This window comes from Macaca fascicularis, chromosome 7, assembly GCF_037993035.2.
Source record: "Macaca fascicularis isolate 582-1 chromosome 7, T2T-MFA8v1.1".
NCBI lineage: Eukaryota > Metazoa > Chordata > Mammalia > Primates > Cercopithecidae > Macaca > Macaca fascicularis.
In genome coordinates this window covers 74,836,558-74,850,460 of record NC_088381.1, presented here as the reverse complement: position 1 = coordinate 74,850,460, position 13,903 = coordinate 74,836,558, and positions in this window count along the sequence as shown.

The window sequence follows — 13,903 nt, the reverse complement described above, 5'->3', positions numbered from 1 at the left end:
AGGAGGTAATTGGCTAATTCAGTAGTTAAAGGATAGAACTAGTTTTTAAAAAAGTTTTAAGTGCATCCTGATTGTTATGGTACAACTGGCCACTGTTGGGGTTCAGAAAACAATAGCCTAAAATGAGAACCTCAGCAAGCAGCTTCGTAAGCAAACGTTTTCCTCTGACTTTCTCTTCCATTCCTTTCTCTCAGTACCGTTCTCCCCCGAGGTTAGCCATAAAAATGAGAGTCCCTTTTCCCTATAGTCAGCCATAAAACTTAAAACTACTACTCTAGGCTGGGTGTAGTGGCTCACACCTGTAATCCCAACACTTTGGGAGGCCAAGGAGGGCAGATCACGAGGTCAGGCGTGCAAGACCAGCCTGGCCAACATGAAGAAGCCCCATCTTTACTAAAAATACAAAAATTAGCTGAGTGTGGTGGTGCATGCCCGTAGTCCCAGCTACTTGGGAAGCTGAGGCAGGAGAATCGCTTGAACCCAGGAGACAGAGGTTGCAGTGAACCGAGATCACACCACTGCACTCCAGCCTGGGTGACGGAGTGAGACTCCATCTCAAAAAAGCAAAACAAAACAAAAAACTACTCGAATTTTTCCTCCACCTTTCTGTGTCAAACTGCCCATAAAGAAACTAACTGGGTGGGGTGCGGTGGCTCAGGCCTATAATACCAGCACTTTGGGAGGCTGAGGCAGGCAGATGACATGAGGTCAGGAGTTCGAGACCAGCCTGGCCAACGTGGTGAAACCCCATCTCTACTAAAAAATACAAAAATTAGCCAGCTATGGTGGCGTGTGCCTATAGTCCCAGCTACTCGGGAGGCTGAGGTGGGAGAATGACTTGAATCTAGGAGGTGGAGGTTGCAATGAGCCGAGATCATGCCACTGCACTCTAGCCTGGGTGACAGAGTGAGACTCTGTCTCAAAAAAAAAAAAAAAAAAAAGAAATTATCTGGATGGGTGTAGTGGCTCATGTTTGTAATCCCAGCACTTTGGGAGGCAGAGGCGAAGGTTTGATTGAGCCGGGAGTTCAAGACCCAGCCTGGACAATATAGGGAGACTCCCTGTCTTTACAAAAATAGAAATCAAAAAATTAGCCTGCTGTGGCAGTGCACTCTAGTGGTTCCAGTACTTGGGAGGCTGAGGTGGGAGGATTACTATAGCCCAGAAGGCTGAGGCTGCAGTATGCCATGATCATGCCACTGTACTCTAGCCTGGTGACAGAGCAAGACCCAGTGTCAAGAAAAAAAAAAAAAAAAATTGGCCGGGCGCGGTGGCTCAAGCCTGTAATCCCAGCACTTTGGGAGGCCGAGATGGGCGGATCACTAGGTCAGGAGATCGAGACCATCCTGGCGAACACGGTGAAACCCCGTCTCTACTAAAAAATACAAAAAACTAGCCGGGTGAGGCGGCGGGCGCCTGTAGTCCTAGCTACTCGGGAGGCTGAGGCAGGAGAATGGCGTAAACCCGGGGGGCGGAGCTTGCAGTGAGCTGAGATCCGGCCACTGCACTCTAGCCCGGGCGACAGAGCCAGACTCCGTCTCAAAAAAAAAAAAAAAAAAAAAAGAAAAAAAAATTATCTGACTTACCTTGTTTGACTGTAGATCATAAGACCTTCATTCCCGGGAGGTCCCTGCCCCTTATTCAGCAGGAAGGAATGCTGCAGAGAAAGGCCAAGAATCTGGAGAGACAGGCCTGGCTGGGTTTCCCCACTCAGTCTATTCGCAGTAGACCATACCCTTTCTGTCCAGTAATATACGTACATATATATATATATATATATATATATATATTTGAGATGGAGTCTTGCTCTGTTGCCCAGGCTGGAGTGCAGTGGTGCAATCTCAGCTCACTGCAACCTCTGCCTTCCAGGTTCAAGCGATTCTCCTGCCTCTGTCTCCCTAACAGCTGGAATTACAGGTATGTGCCACCACTCCCAGCTAATTTTTGTATTTTTAGTAGAGATGGAGTTTCATCATGGATAGAGCTATTTTAACTGGGGTGATATATATCTCATTGTAGTTTTGCTATGCATTTCCATTATGAGTAATGAGATGAAGGATTTTTTCATAACGTGTTGGCCATTTGTATGTCTTATTTTTTATTTTTTATTTTTTCCGAGATGGGGTCTTGCTCTGTCACCCAGCCTGGAGTGCAATGGCATGATCTCAGCTCACTGCAACCTTCGCCTTCGGGGTTCAAGTGATTCTCCTGCCTGAGCCTCCCGAGTAGCTGGGATTACAGGTGCCCACTACCACACCCAGCTAATTTTTTTGTATTTTTAGTAGAGACGGGGTTTCACCATGTTGGCCAGGCTGGTCTCGAACTCCTGACCTCAGGCGATCAACCCCCCCCCTTCAGCCTCCCAAAGCATTGGGCTTACAAGTGTGAGCCACCGCGCCTGGCCCAATCATATTTTTACATGGCTCTCCATACTTTGTTAAACCTAAGCATAAAAATAGACAATTCCATCTGTATCTTTGAGTCTTCATTAATTGTATACTTGCTAAATAAATCTGTGTGCTTTTTCTCCTATTAACCTGCCTTTTCCAAGTTGATTTTTCAGGGAAACTTCAGAAGGCCAAGAAGAACTTATCCTCTTGACCTCTACACCATACGCATATACATTAAAAAAAAAAAAAAAAAAAAAAAAAATGGCCAGGTGCAGTGGCACATAGTTGTAATCCCAGCACTTTGGGAGGCTAAGGCAGGGGGATCACCTGAGGTCAGGATTTCAAGACCAGCCTGGCCAACATGGCAAAACCCCGTCTCTATTAAAAATACAAAAATTAGCTGGGCATGGTGGTGTGCATCTGTAATCCCTGCTACTCGGGAGGCTGAGGCAGGAGAATCGCTTGAACTGGGGAGGTGGAGGTTACAGTGAGCTGAGATCGTGCCACTGGACTCTAGCCTGGGCGACAGAGTGAGACCATGTCTCCAATAAATAAATAAATTAATTAAAGTATGTAAAAATCAACCTCTTTTTTTTTTTTTTTTTTTTGAGACGGAGTCTCGCTCTGCCGCCGGTGCTGGAGTGCAGTGGTCGGATCTCAGCTCACTGCAAGCTCCGCCTCCCGGGTTCCCGCCATTCTCCTGCCTCAGCCTCCTGAGTAGCTGGGACTACAGGCGCCGCCACCTCGCCCGGCTAGTTTTTTTTTGTATTTTTTAATAGAGACGGGGTTTCACCGTGTTAGCCAGGATGGTCTCGATCTCCTGACCTCGTGATCCGCCCGTCTCGGCCTCCCAAAGTGCTGGGATTACAGGCTTGAGCCACCGCGCCCGGCCCTCATTTTTTTTTAAATGGCTGAATAGAATTCCAAGGTATAGATGTCCCATATGTTTTAAAGCTAGGCCTCTGTCCACAAACATTTAAATAATTTAGTTGTTTTTCTGCTTTTGGTTATAAATATTGCTGTAATAAACATTCTTGTACATATATTGGCATATTTTTGTGATTACATCTATATGATATATTCCAATTTATACTATAACCAACAGTGTGAAAGTGAATTATTTTCTTACCAACACCATTGTGTATTATTACACTTAAAAATTTGCCCATACCCAACACTATAGGATAAATGTGTGTGTGTGTGTGTGTGCGCGCGTGTGTGTGTATATATGCTTTCATTTGCATTTTAAAGATTATTAATGGGCTGGGCGCGGTGGCTCACGCCTGTAATCCTAACATTTTAGGAGGTCGATGGGGGTGGATCACTTGAGGTCAGGTGTTTGAGACCAGCCTGGCCAACATGCTGAAACCCTGTCTCTACTAAAAAAAAAAAAAAAAAATTAGCCAGGCATGAGGATTGCTTGAACCCATGAGCTGGAGGTTGCGGTGAGCCGAGATCATGCCACTGCACTCCAGCCTGGGTGATAGAGTGAGGCTCTGTCTAAAAAAAAAAAAAAAAAAAGGCCGGGCACGGTGGCTCAAGCCTGTAATCCCAGCACTTTGGGAGGCCGAGACGGGCGGATCACGAGGTTAGGAGATCGAGACCATCCTGGCTAACACGGTGAAACCCCGTCTCTACTAAAAAATACAAAAAACTAGCCAGGCAAGGTGGCGGGCGCTTGTAGTCCCAGCTACTCGGGAGGCTGAAGCAGGAGAATGGCGTAAACCCGGGAGGCGGAGCTTGCAGTGAGCTGAGATCCGGCCACTGCACTCCAGCCTGGGCCACAGAGAGAGACTCTGCCTCAAAAAAAAAAAAAAAAAAAAAAAAAAAAAAAAAAATTAATGGCTTGGCATGTGGTGGCTCACACCTGTAATCCTAACATTTTGGGAGGCTGAGGTGGGAGGATTGCTTGAGGCCAGGAGTTCAAGACCAGCCTGGGCAACATAGCAAGAACTTGTCTCTACAAAAAAAATAAAAATATTAGCTGGATGTAGGGCATGCACCTGTAGTCCCAGCTACTTGAGAGGCTGAGGTGGGAAGATCACTTGTGCCAGGAATTTGAGGTTGCAGTGAGCTGAGATGGCGCCACTGCACTCCAGCCTGGGTGACAGAGCAAGACTCCATCTTGGAGAAAAAAAAAAAATTCAAGTTGCTTGTGTGTATATGAAGTGAATCAAACACACAGTAGTAAAAGCCCACTAAGGGAACAGTAAAGCCATTAAGGGAACAGTCTTTGGCACCAGACCATTCCCTGAGGATGTTTCCATCTCCAGGTCATGTGGTTCGGTAAATCTCATAGTTAGTGGCTTTAATATTTGTAATAGGTGTAGTTTGGGAGCAGCAGTCTGGTTTGACAAGCTGGTTAGGGAACTTATCTTAAAGCCACTTTTGCTTGCCAAGAGTCACTGCTTTTACTGAAGTTTACAAGATTTTTTTTTCTTTCCAATGGCCAACTAATTATTTTAGGGATAATTTTCTTCCTATAAACCAAACAGCCGGGGGGCTACAAATATATATGCATGTATATGTGTGTATGTATTTAAATTTTTTCCCTCCCTTGTTTTTCCTTCCAGTCTTTATAATTAGTCTTTACTTGTAATAGCTTGGGGACATTAAAGATTACGGAGATAAGTCCCCTCTAAAACATACTCTGTCCCAAGTCACTCCAGCACCACTCTTGTCTCTGTGTCTTGGCAAGGACCGCCCCACATGGGGCTGCCTCTGAGTCATTTTGTGCAGCCCGAAAGCACCCCTGTGTCCTCCCACAAGTATCCTTGAATAGCGCAGTTCAGAATAGGGCGTGGGAACTGGCTAGAGGTTGTAAATCCATTCTCCTTCCTCCTCTTGGCTAGAAGGGGCTGGAACAGGGCCTAGGGAATCCAGTCCTGGACAAGTTCAGGCCAGCACAGGAGAACTAAGAGAAAAACCAGTGTCCTCCAAGGAGGACCACAAGGTCCAAAGCCTAAAGCTAAAGGGTCTCCCTCTGTCACACTTAATGCAAACCATTAATACAAAATGCAAGCAATACTGGCCTTGGGGGATGAAAAAAAAATTCTAAAAAAAAAAAAATTCCTGCTGTAGCTTTTCTTTTTACATGGGCATGCGTCATGCAATACTTGATTTCACAATTATTCACTGACACTTTCTTGGACTGAATTTCACTCCTCCCTCTTTTAAGTCAACACTTCCCTGATCCCACTCCTCAATGTCTCTGTCTGGGCATTTTTTTTTTTTTTTTTTTTTTTTTTTGAGATGAAGTGTTGCTCTGTCATCCAGGCTGGAGTGCAGTGGCGTGATCTCAGTTCACTGCAACCTCTGCCTCCCAGGTTCAAGCAATTCCCCTGCCTCAGCCTCCCAAGTAACTGGGATTACAGGTGTGCACCACTATGCCCGGCTAATTTTTTGTTTGTTTGTTTTTGTTTATTTGAGACAGTCTCGCTCTGTCTCCCAGACTGGAGTGCAGTGGCTCAATCTTGGCTCATTGCAAGCTCCGCCTCCCGGGTTCATGCCATTCTCCTGCCTCAGCCTCCCAAGTAGCTAGGACTATAGGCGCCCACCACCACGCCTGGCTAATTTTTTTGTATTTTTAGTAGAGGCAAGGTTTCACCATGTTAGCCAGGATGGTCTCGATCTCCTGATCTTGTGATCCACCCGCCTTCGCCTCCCAAAGTGCTGGGATTATAGGGGTGAGCCATTGTGCCCAGCCAATTTTTTTGTATTTTTAGTAGAGACGGGGTTTCACTGTGTTGGCCAGGCTGGTGTCGAACTCCTGACCTTGTGATCTGCCAAACTCGGCCTCCCAAAGTGCTGGGATTACAGGCATGAGCCATCGTGCCTGGCCTTTTTTTTTTTTTTTTTTTTTTTTTTAATTAGAGATGAAGTCTCACTATGTTGTTCAGGCTGGTCTCAAACACCTGACTTCAGGTGATCCACCTGCCTCAGCCTCCCAAAATCCTAGGATTACAGGCATGAGCCACTGCGCCTGGCCTGGTATTCTTAAGATGAGCACCCCTTTAGCCTTTTCCTTCTCCTTAGACCAGTCTTACAGTATTCTACAACACTGCCTGATGGTCTTTTCCCAATCACATTTAGTGGCCCTGAGTCCATGACACAACCAGCAAAAATGAGACACATACCCTATGTGGGCCCAGAAGAGACTTGTTTCTTATTCTGACATTAGGAAGTAGTTTGGATGAAGCAATGATGGAGGTCTTAGGTGGGAGCAGGTACTTCCTGCATCCTCAGGGCCCAAAGGGACTCTCTGTTCAATACCTGAGACTTATCTGCCGGGAAGTGGAGGGGGAGTCATTGGCCCTAATCATAACCAGTTGTTATGCAGAGTAGCTGAATGGAAAAAACAAACAAACAAAAAAACAAGACCCGATGATATGTTGCCTACAAGAAACACTTCACCTACAAAGACCCACATAGACTGAGAATAAAAGGATGGAAAAAGATGCTCCACGCCAATGTAAACTGATAAAGAGCAGGAGTGGCTATACTTACATTAGACTAAATAGATTTCAAGACAAAAACTATAAGAAGAGACAAAGAAGATCATTATATAATGATAAAGGGGTCATTCAGCAAGGGGATATAACAATTTTAAATAGATATACACCCAACACTAGAGCACCCAGATATATAAAGCAAACACTATTACAGCTAAAGAGAGAGATAGACCCCAATACGATAGTAACTGGAGACCTCAACAGCCTACTTTCAGCATTGGACAGATCTTCTGGATAGAAAATCAACAAAGCTTAATCTGTATTGTTGACCAAATGGAGCTAATAGATATTTACAGAATGTTGCATCCAATGGCTACAGAATACACATTCTTTTCCTCAGCACCTGGATCATTCTCAAGGATACACCATATCTTAGATCACACAACAAGTCTTAATACATTTTAAAAAATTGAAGTAATGTCATACATCTTCTCTGACCACAATGGAATAAAACTAGAAATTAATAACAAGAGAAATTTTGGAAACATACAAACACACAGAGATTAAATAATGTCCTCTGGAATGACCAGTGGGTTGATTAAGAAATTAAGAAGGAAATGGAAACATTTCTTGAAACAAATGATAATGGAAACACAACATATCAAAACCTATGGGATACAGCAAAAACAGTACTAAGAGGGAAATTTATGGCAATAAACCCTTACCTTAAAAAAGTAGAAAAACAGGCCCAGTGTGGTGGCTCATGCCTATAATCCCAACACTTTGGGAGGCTGAGGTGGGCAGATCACCTGAGGTCAGGAGTTTGAGACCAGTCTGACCAACATGGAGAAACCCTGTCTCTACTAAAAATACAAAATTAGCCAGGCGTGGTGGCGTATGCCTGTAGTCCCAGTTACTTGGGAGGCTGAGGCAGGAGAATCACTTGAACACAGGAGGCGGAGTTTGTAGTGAGCCGAGATCACACCATTGCATTCCAGCCTGGACAACAAGAGTGAAACTCCATCTTAAAACAAAAACAAAAACAAAAAATAAGTAGAAAAACATCAAATAAACAATGTAGCAATGCATCTTAAAGAAATAGAAAAACAAGAGCAATCCAAACGCAAAATTAGTAGAAAAAAAGAATAAAGATCAGAGCAGGAATAAGTGAAATTGAAATGAAGAAAACAATAAAAAAATCAATGAAATGAAAAGTTGGTTTTTTGAAAAGATAAGCAAATTTGACAAACTTTTAGCCTAAGACTAAGAAAAAAAGAGAGAAGACCCAAATATACAAAATCAGAGATGAAAAAGGAAACATGACCATTGATACCACAAAAATTCAAAGGATCATCAGTCAGTCAATAAGCAAGTACATGCAAAAAATAGGAAAACCTAGAAAAAATGGATGAATTCCTAAACACATTCAGCCTACCAAGATTGAACAATGATGAAATGCAAAACCTGAACAGACCAACAACAAATAATGAGATCAAAGCTGTAATAAAAAGTCTCCCAGCAAAGAAAAGCCTGGGACCTGATGGCTTCACTGCTGAATTTTACCAAACATTTAAAGAGAACTAATACCAACCTTACCCAAACTACTCCAAAAATAGTGGCAGAGGGAATACTTCCAAACTCATTCTACAAGGCTAGTATTACCCTGATACCAAAATGAAAGATACATCCAAAAAATAAAACTACAGGCCAATATCACTGAGGAATATTGATGCAAAAATCCTCAACAAAATATTAGTAAATTGAATTCGACAACACATTAAAAAGATCATTCATCATGACCAAGTGGGATTTATCCCAGGGATGCAAGGATAATTCAACATACCCAAATCAATCAACGTGATACATCATATCAACAGAATGAAGAACAAAAACATGATAATTTCAATGAATGCTGAAAAAACATTTGATAAAACTCAACATCCCTTCATGATGAAAGCCCCTTAAAAACTGAAGGCACATACATCAACATAATAAAAGTCATATACAACAGACCCACAGCTAGTTTCATACTGAATGGGGGAAAACTGAGAGCCTCTTCTCTAAGATCTAGAACATAACAAGGATGCCCACTTTAACCACTGTTAATCAACACAGTTCAGGAAATTCTAGCTAGACCAATCAGACAAGGGAAATAAATAAAGGGCATCCAAACTGGAAAGGAAGAAGTCAAATTATTCTTATTTGCAGGTGATATAATCTTATTTTTAGAAAACCCTAAAGACCACACACACACACACACACACAAAACTATTAGAACTGACAAATCAATTCAGTAAAGTTGCAGGATGCAAAATCAACATACAAAAATCAAATGACATTTCTATATGTCAACAGCAAACAGTCTGAAAAAGAAATCAAGAAAGCAATTCCATTTACAATAGCTACAAATAAAATAAAATACTTAGAAATTAACCAAAGAAGCCAAAGTTCCCTACAATGAAAACTATACACTGATACAAGAAATTGAAGAGGACACAAATGAAAAGATATTCCATGTTCATGGATTGGAAGAATCAATATTGTTCAAACGTCCATACTACCCAAAGCAATCTACAGACTCAGTGCAATCCGTATCAAAATATTGATGACATTCTTCACAGAAATAGAAAAAAAAATCCTAAAATGTATATGGAACTACAAAAGACCCACCATAGCCAAAGCTATCCTAAATAAAAAGAACAAAACTAGAGTAATCACATTCCCTGACTTCAAATTATACCACAGAGCTAAGTAGCCAAAGTGACATGGTACTGGCATAAAAACAGACACATAGACCAATGGAACAGAATAGAGAACCCATAAATAAATCCATACATCTACAGTGAACTCATTTTTGACAAAGGTGCCAAGAATACTCACTGGGGAAAGGACAGTCTCTTCAATAAATGGTGCTGGGAAAATTGGATATCCATATGCAGAAGAATGAAACCAAACCCTTATCTCTCGCCACATACAAACATCAAATCAGAATGGATTATAGACTTAATTATAAGACTCCAATCTATGAAACTACTGAAAGAAAACATTAGGGAAACTCTCCAGGACTTTGGAGTGGGCAAAGATTTGTTGAGCAATACCCCACAAGCACAGGCAACCAAAGCAAAAATGGACAAATGGGATCATATCAAATTAAAAAGCTTCTGTGCAGCAAAGGCGACAATCAATAAACTAAAGAGACACCCCATAGAATGGGAGAAAATATTTGTAAACTACCTATCTGACAAGGAATTAATAACAGAATAGATAACAACCTCAAACAATTCAATAGCAAAGATCTAATAATCCAACTGAAAAATGGGCAAAAGATCTGATAGAGACTTCTCAAAAGAAGACATACAAATGGCAAACAGATACATGAGAAGGTGCTCGACATCACTGATTATCACAGAAATGCAAATCAAAATGACAATGAGACATCATTTCACTTCAGTTAAAATAGCTTTTATTCAAAAGACAGGCCAGGCACAGTGGCTCACGCCTGTAAGTCCTAGCATTTTGGGAGGCCGAGGCGAGTGGATCACTTGAGGCCAGGAGTTTGAGACCAGCCTGGCCAACATGGAAACCCCGTCTCTACTAAAAGTACAAAAATTAGCTGGGCATGGTGGTTCATGCCTGTAGTCCCAACTACTGGGGAGGCTGAGGCAGGAGAATCGCTTGAACCCAGGAGGCGGAGATTGTTGCAGTGAGCGAAGATTGAGCTGGTGTTGGAGGAGGGGCCGGGTGGAAGGTGACTGAATCATGGAAGCAGGCTTCCCCCTTGCTGTTCTCATGATAGAGTTCTCACAGAGCTGGCTGTTGTAAAATGTGGGGTACCTTGCCCTTGGCTCTCTCTTCCTCCTGCTCCAGCCATGTAGGACTGGCGGACTTCCCTTTGTGCATACGATGCAGCCTCACTCAAGCCTCTCAAAGAGTCCGTGGATTTGGTATCATGCCCATTTCAGAGATGAGAGGACCAAAGCTCAGGGATATCAGATGATGTGCCTAAGGTTGCATCGCTGGAAAACAGTGTCATCAGGTTCATAACCTGGGTCTGCCTCCCAAAGCCTGAGGTCGCCCTCCATTCAGTCACATGATAGGTCAGTGGACCTGTGGAGAGTGAGTGTTGGCTGGGCAGGAGTCCCATCACTCCTCTCCCATGGGTCCCTCCTTGGTGCCAGGTGTGTGGGCAGTATTTGTATTTTTACATTGATTCTTTAATACACTAAAAGCACAATTGTCATCACCATCATCATCATCATCATCTTCCCTCCATATTGTGCACAGGCTCAAGACACCAAGGTTCTCAGAACTCTTTGTTTTGGGTAATAAAAATACTTTTCCTAATGTAAAGCTATTGTTAAACCATGTCTCATCATCATCTGTTAGCCGCAACATCAAAAACAACAACAAAAATAACAGCAAAGCTTCACAATAGATATACTGCACTCTCAGGACTCGCAAGAAGAAAATGTGGTGAAAAACTAGGCTGAGACCGTAACACAAGATCTGGTGATCTCCGTGTAGAGTATTTATTACAGTGTCTTTTAAAATAGCCGGGCTTGAGCCCTTAGTAGGCTTTGAAATCAACTTAGTGAATCTTAGCTAGTATTAAAAAAATAGACTTTTGAATTAATCTACATTTTAAGAGTAAGGCTTTTGTTTCAGTCCTATAGGTGTATGTGTGTGTGTGTATGTGTGTGCATGTGCACGTGTGTGTATTGGGTGTACACTTCTTGCTGTGGTTATCAGAAAGGCTTAACGGCCCTGCTGTTGAGAGCATTAATGAATGCCTGTGAGGAGTTAATGAAAAGGTAGCTGGGAATGTCCCCTGATCTTGTGCATCCACAGGGACCACGAATGCCTGCACGTGCAGGATTTACAATCAGGGCCTGTGCTTCACAGGGCTAGAATTAGATATTGAGTCAGATCACGAATGCATGCCACTTTAAAGCAGATGATACCTGGGTATAATTTGGAAGATGAACAGTCAGTTAGGGAGTTGGGCTAGACAGAGCCATTCAGACCAAGTAATTGCAAGAGTTATAAGAAAGTAGGAAATGGCAGGCCCTAGAACTATTGTGGCCTAACTGCTACCTCAGTGTCTTTAGATACATTGGGAAATAATTTCTCCTACTTCTTATGGATAGTAATTATTTATTACTCCTTTTAAGAATAATTTAAGCCGGGCGCGGTGGCTCATGCCTGTAATCCCAGCACTTTGGGAGGCCGAGGCGGGCGGATCACAAGGTCAGGAGATCGAGACCATCTTGGCTAACACAGTGAAACCCCGTCTCTACTAAAAATACAAAAAAATTAGCCGGGCGTAGTGGCGGGCGCCTGTAGTCCCAGCTACTCGGGAGGCTGAGCCAGGAGAATGGCGTCAACCCGGGAGGTGGAGCTTACAGTGAGCCGAGATCGCGCCACTGCACTCCAGCCTGGGCGGCGGATTGAGACTGTGTCTCAAAAAAAAAAAAAAAAAAAAAAAAAAAAGAATAATTTAAGACACACACACATATATATATTGTTTATATATATGTGTGTAAATACATATATGTATAAATATATATATTTATCTTATCTATCTTAAAAGGAGTAATGATAATTTTATATATTTAATTATACATAATAATATAATTATCTAGAATTAAATAATATAATAATAAATAATAAATATAATAATTACAATAATAAATACAATAAATATAATAATATAATAAGTAAACACAATTATATATTATTAATATATTAATAATACTAATAATATATAATTTTATATAATAATTATAATCTATAAATATAATAATAATTACTCCTCTTAAGATAGATAAATATATATGTATAGATATACCTATATCATATAAATATATATACTTATCTCTAAAATATTAATAAATAGCAGCAGCAGTAATTTCCATGGTTATTGTCTACTGACTGTCAGGCACCCTATTACGGGCTCTCCTGCATTATCTTTCATCTTCCCAAAAATCTTACAAGGTTGTTCTTGTGGAAGTTTTACACATCAAAGGACAGCAGGCATTGGTTTTGGGGAGTTAAAGGGAAAGATAAGCGGGTTGTCCAAGCACAAGGCTCATGGGATTCCGTGAACTTGCTGACTTTAACCCTCTTTAGCTCTGCAGGTTCAGACACACACATTTGTCAACGAGCTGAGAGTTGGTATCTTGGATACGGGTCATGTCATTCAGTGGAGGTGTGGACAACCAGAATGCCTCCTGATTAACCTATGATGACAATAACTGTGACACAGCCTGGACTACTGGAGCCAGCCTGATCAGCCCAAGCGAACTCATAACCCAGTTAGAAGTTTGCCTGGTGAATGTTGATGTAGAAAGGGGGATGGGAGGTGACTATAAAAGTTTAATGTTATCCAGTAAGAATGGCTTGAAGTGAGGCTTACCAATCTTTACCTTTTACCTAGGTAGTTTCTTGATGAGAAGGAGACAGACCCAGGGGACTTTCCGGAGATGAGAGTGGTAGGCTGTGTCCCCCAAACCCCAGTGCTCAGAGCTAGAGACTTCAACTTGGGGTTGAGCCGAAGTGCTGGCCTTTGATACCTCACGCAGACTGGAGAGAGGGCAGGGCCAACGTGACATCCTGCCTGGATGCACTGTGAGAAGCTGGAGCAGAAGGAAAGCAAAAGGAAGCCTGCTGAGGAGCTGGGGCGCAAGGGCCCTGAGACTGGGCAGGCCAATCAAAGAAGGCAAAAAAGTGTCCCATGCACAAGCAGTGCCCCAACTCCATAACTGCCCCCTTCTGATATATGAGGCCACATGGGTGGTATGCTGTCTTGAGTCAGATTCACTACTCTTACCCTGGGGAGAGAAGAATGAAAGGAGGGAAAGAGAGAGAGTATATGTCCGTCCATGTTCCCTAAAATGGTCTGCAAGTCAGATGGGGGGAAGTTCCCTCATCTACGAGCCTGAGATGGGAATATGGGAAAAAGAATAACAGTGTCTACAAAAAGGGCAGGCACTGCTCTTGGCCAGGATACTGGATATCTTTGACGAAGATGCATTTTTTTCTTCTGAGATGTTCTTAGATGGA